Source organism: Helianthus annuus, chromosome 5 (assembly GCF_002127325.2).
Source record: "Helianthus annuus cultivar XRQ/B chromosome 5, HanXRQr2.0-SUNRISE, whole genome shotgun sequence".
Classification (NCBI taxonomy): Eukaryota; Viridiplantae; Streptophyta; class Magnoliopsida; order Asterales; family Asteraceae; genus Helianthus; species Helianthus annuus.
In genome coordinates this window covers 108,082,737-108,088,760 of record NC_035437.2, presented here as the reverse complement: position 1 = coordinate 108,088,760, position 6,024 = coordinate 108,082,737, and positions in this window count along the sequence as shown.

Below are 6,024 nucleotides of genomic sequence, written 5' to 3'. Positions count from 1 at the left end.
GATCTGGAATTCGACCTGGCGATGAGGCGGTAGACCAGGTAAGTCTTCAGGAAACACTTGAGGAAAATCACGTACAACTGGGATATCCTCCAATCTCTTCTCTTTTGTTGATGCGTCAGTAACAAGTGCCAAAATGGCAGTGTGACCCTTTCGTAAACATTTCTGGGCCTTCAGGAAGGAGATGATGCCAACCACTGCACCACTCTTGTCGCCTGGAACTTCAAGAGGTTCTTGACCAGAACGGGGAATACGAACTATCTTTTCTTTGCATAAGATCTCTGCTTGCTGTTGAGATAACCAATCCATACCAATAACGATGTCGAAACTACCCAGAACTATATGGATAAGATCGATGGAGAAAGTCTGACCAACGAGGATAAGATTACAACCCTGAACTATGTGTGTGGCCTCTAAACTTTTACCGTTAGCTAACTCTACGACATGTTTAGTGTTCAAAAGTGTGGGTGTACGCTTGAGCATTTGACTAACTTTCAAAGACATATAGCTGGTATCCGCACCCGAATCAAATAATACAGTAACATAAAAGTCGTCGAGAAGAAACTTACCCATAACCACATTGGGATCATTCCTTACTTCTCCCTGCCCCAGCACAAATGCACGTCCCTAGCTTCGTTGCCATTGTTGTTTCCACCGTTGTTGTTTCCGTTGCCTTGGTTATTGTTGTTGTTCTGGTTTCGGTTTAACTGGGGGCAGTGTCTCTTGAAGTGACCTTCAGCGCCACAATGAAAACATCCCTTGTTGCCCTGTTGCTGATTTTGCGGTGTCTGTTGCTGCTGGTTCTGAGTTACAGGCTGTGGGCTCCTATAATTCTTGGCCTCATGACCCATCTTGAGACACCTCTGACAGCGTCCCTTGTTGCACTGGCCACTGTGGTGTCTGTTACAATTGTTGCATCTGGGGTGATTTCCTCGATACGCACCCCTTCCCTGATTGCCCGAAGATTACTGACCAGGGCTCTGATAGTTTTCAGTCTTTCGTTGCTGAACCTGAGACTGAACTGAAGCTGAACCCTTGCTGGAATCCCCCTCCCATTTTCGCTTGCTGTCACTGGGAGTAGCAGGAGTAGCAGAAGTAGTAGCGGTAGTAGTAGCGCTGATACGTTTAGGCAGCCTGTTCTATTCCACTGCCTGATCCGTGAGGCGATGAGCAAGACGTTGAATATCCTGGATATTGTCGAGGTTTGCCGATGTCACATGGCTCTGAATTTCTGATGCTAGACCCTTGAGATACAACTCAATGCGCTTGATTGGTGGGTCCACCATAGTTGGACACAAGATGGCCAGCTCGTTTGACCGTTTCGTATAAGCTTCAATTTCCGACCCTGTCATTTTCAGATGGAAGAGCTCCACTTCCAACTTGTGGATGTCATCACGTGTGCAATATTCTCGTTTGATGAGTTCCTTGAAATCATTCCAAGGGGTGGCGTTAGCAACTGCCAACCCTAAAATCTGAACTTGCGCATTCCACCAAGTCAGCGCAATTCCTTCTAGAGTACCAGTGGCGTATTTCACCCTGCGAGCCTCAGGGCATTCACACATCTCAAAGACCGACTCGAGCTTTTCAAACCAATGGAGGAGTCCAACTGCTCCTTCAGTGCCACTGAACGTGCTAGGACGACAGTCCATGAAATTCTTGTAAGTGCAAACAGGTAGCTGTGCGTGTTGACCTATTGTGTATAAGAATAGGACAAGGTTAAAGACAAGAGTTGGTTTTAGGAGTGTAGGATCTAGAGATCCTAGTGTGAGTTACGCCTGCAGGATATACATCCTGCTTGTGCGGCTGCAAGTGCCGCAGCAACTTGTTCGTTAATGAGAGCCGTCAACTGGGCTTGAGTCATGTTAATACGTCCAGCCATGATCTTCATAGCAAAGGTAATCATGAGTGAGAAAGGTTCGCGAAAAGTGCGATGACAGAAGGGAGTAAACACACAAGTATTCTCATGCAATAGGGGTTATGTGTATCTAAGCATACCATGAGCAAAGTTCTATGTAATCTAACAAGTAGGCAATAATACGTAATCCATATTACCTAGGATGTTGAGTCTTGCACGTGGAGCGAGGCGTCGTTGTGGATCGTTGAGCACTGCACAGGTTATAGTCTGGTTTTAATAAAAACCTTTTCCCCTTATTAAAACCAAGTTCTCTATAACCAATGGCTCTGATACCAATCTGTCACACCCCCAAAATCCACACGCGGAGTACCACCGCATGGAGGCGTGACATGACCAGGATCAAGCCACCAATCATATTGAACATATAAGTGAATAGTAAAAGTAAATGTATATCAACCCACAATATGAAAGGTGTTCAAATAACATAGTTTAAGCAGCAGAAGCATAGTATGAAAATCCAACGTAATTATTAAGTTTTCAACTGTCATAAGTGTTTAACAAAACATCCACGATCCATGTCCACAACGACCGCGCCTCCCAGTGCAAGCTCCGTGAGTACCTATGGTCCTGCAAGGCATGTAACAGAGAGTCAACAACTAGTTGAGCGAGTTCACAGCAAGTAAGTTCGTTGCATCACCATGCGTTATTAACTAAGTCAATTGTATGTTCATTTAGTGGGGGCTTCCCATGTGTGTATGTACTAGACTAGAGGTAACCATAAGTGTTCTTCTTAACCCGAGAACAGTAGTACGTACAAGGTTTACGTAGGTTTTACGTAAGCGTCCTTCTCAACCCGAGGACAGTGGTACGCGGGGGTTTACGTAGGTTTTACGTAAGTGCCCTTCACAACCCGAGGCAGTAGAGAGTATAAGTTTACGTAGGTTTTACGTAAGTGTCCTTCGCAACCTGAGGACAGTGGTAAGTACAAGTATACGTAGGTTTTACGTATGGGTCCTTCGCATCCGAGGACGATGGTAGATAGTCTAGTAACAGTGTAAGTACGAGTATTCGTTCAATCCCATTCCTTAAATCCCATTCCCTACCCACCGGGAATCCCATGCCTTGGTAAGAGTGTGAACTCACCTTGGTTTGCTTGGCAGATACACAGAAAGGTCAGTCGAGCTAGTTGAGGCTAACCACGTCCTAACATGGTTACCATACAAGTCAGGTCTAGGTGCAAGTAAACACGTATGATACATATAAGCTAACAGGTTACGAGCACGTATAGATCATGGCAAACACCAACACATTAACAGTCATAATGTATTCAACTTGTGCGATTAAAAGGTTGGGCTCGCACAAGTCTAGTGGCCTTGTGCGAGTCATCCGTTGGAGCCCAATAATACCCGCCCAATATCAAGAAACCCAAACAAAACTATAAACATAACCACGGTCCAGATAACATGCCTTGTGCGACCCATTTGAGCTTGTGCGACCCGAATAACTTGTGCGACTGGGTTTTGGGCCATTCGGTCCAATAACACGTCAAGTTCAAATAGTGTGTGTGAGGCCCAAGATCTTGTGCGATCGGCACCATCTTGTGCGGTCCGCCAGATCTTGTGCAGTCATGCATAAATAAGCAGTACTAGGTGCCTTATGTGTTTGTACCCTGTCTTGTGCGATGCATTTGTGCGATCAGATCAGGTCTTGTGTGACCTGATCTTGTGCGACTGAGAGGACTTGTGCGATTAGTTATAACATTCCAAAAATCATGCACATCAGTTACAATTTCAATCAATTCGTTTGACCAACTAAATAACTTCCGTATTTACAATTATCAATTAACAGTTTCCATTCAAGCCAATAATCGATCAAACCAGGAAATTATCATTTGATCCGTGTAAACTCTAATTAATCATATATGAATAAACATTCAAATATTCAATTCATATTATCAGATTAGTGAACCTTTATATTAATAAGCAACCCTAATTATCATGTAACCACTTTGATGATCAAACCACAGTAACCGATTATGTATATTTGGTTTTAAATCTAGATCACACTATCCGAATCATATGAATATCATCAAGTACACATGTGAGCCGATGATTATGAACATCAACATTAACAGTGTACCTCTCCAACAATCATATATCATCCTAAATCCTCATGTAAAGCATACATACCACAACATCATGCAACAGACAATCAATAATCATAACACTAACCAGTTAGAGGTGAGGACAAGGATTGATATGAACACAAAAGCTTCGAGAGAGAGGGGTGTGTTGCCGTCGGCTTCGAGAGGAGAGGAAGAGGGAATAGGGTTTTGTGTGTGTCCTTGCTTTGCAACGAATTGAGAAACAAAACCGTAAGGGTGGTTGCTTGTATGCGTATAAGAAGGGAGTGGGCCGAACCCATACATGGGCTGCCCATATGGTTCTAATTCGAGTCACAGTGGGCCAAGGGGGATGTGCGGCCTGAGTGACTTGTGCGACTGAGTGATGTTGTACGATTACCTTATATCTATACATACATTACACATATTCACATAACGATCTATTAATAAATAAGTTCACGTAATCACAAGGGTTCAAACACGTTGCATTAAGTACAAAGAAAGAGGTTTGAATAATAAGTGCCTTATAAAAAAAGGCCATACCCTTTCTAATAAGCGCCATCTTTGGCCAAAACCTTTCTCGTAATAAGCGCCAATTTTTGGCCAAACACCTTGGACATATTAGTTTGGTAACTCTGTTGTACGGTAGTACTGACCTGTTCACCGAACTATCTGTCTTAGCCCTCGATAGTTCTTGGGATCTCTGTTGTACGAAAGTACAGACCTGATTTCTGCTCTATCGTTGAAGAGAATGAAACCAATATACTGATCAGTTATGAGGAATCTTTGTGCATACCTTGATCGCGGGGGTATATCCTGATGTGGGACTCACGGGGGCGTAATGATTCTATTCTCAATAGCTTGTGTGGGGGCCATCGAAGACTTGTCAATATTACCAAAAACATGATAAAAGCGCTCTCCGAAGGCATGTTGAAAGAAGGATGCATGGATTTAAGCGGACAAACATACTGGCAGTTTTTCTTGTGCCCTGGTTAGTAAATAATAATAATAATATATAAAGAATTTGGCAAGTGTCGGCAATATGATCTTCTGCAGGTAAGTTCGGTAAGCGTCGAATAGTTCAAGAAAATTTGCATCAAATGGATCCTCCCAGAGCTGGAAATTTGAAGTTCGGAGTCAAAATGGCCCAAATCTGGTTAATTTTGTGAATATTACGAAATAAATAATTTTTTAAACAAAATTGGGCACGTTTTACGAGAAAGTTTGAAATTTACGAGCGAAACTAATAGATTTGGAAAATATCTCCGGAGGCAGCGAATTTAAGATACCAGCGAAATAACAATTTTGCTGGCTATCTGATTTTCCGTATATATATTACCTCCAACCGTCATTATCCAAAATTTTTCAAAAATTATTCATCGTCTTCAACACTTGAAACCGAAAGCTCTCTTTAATATTTCAAAAATTTTGCTCACAAGATTTGTTTCTGATCAAGACCTTCAGGTAATCTCTGGTTTATCATTCATTCAATCATTGATTTCACCTCTTGATCTGATCGGTTTAACGTCTCATGATTCAAACATTGTGTGTGGTTCGGTTGTAGTTAATAGTATAGTTTTGGTTTTAAGATATGAATCTGTCATTGTTTGAGTTTGATGTTGCAAGTCTGAAACCAAGTTAACCCGATATTAACACGCTTGCACATGTCCTGGTCTATTTAAAACTCATGTCGGATCGATCGATTGATAACTGTTAGGGGTTTAAGAGGGTTTAACAAGAAACGTATGATGTCAGCGAAGATAAACATGAACGTAGCGAAGATAGCGAATTTAATAAGAGAATCTCAAAAGTCTCGAACGCGAGTTCGAGCACCCAGCAAAACAGTCTAATTCGCTCGTGTAGCGATGTAGTCTGTTGTCTTCGCTGGTAGATCGTTTCTGGAAACGGAGCTTTGTCATCGCTATGTTCGCTAGCGAAATTATATCGGTAACAATGTCCATGATCTGAAATAGTTGCCGACAATGTTAAACCGAACCACTAGCGAACTTAGCGAAGATAAAGAGTCTAATCTGTCTGGATCATCAGCGAA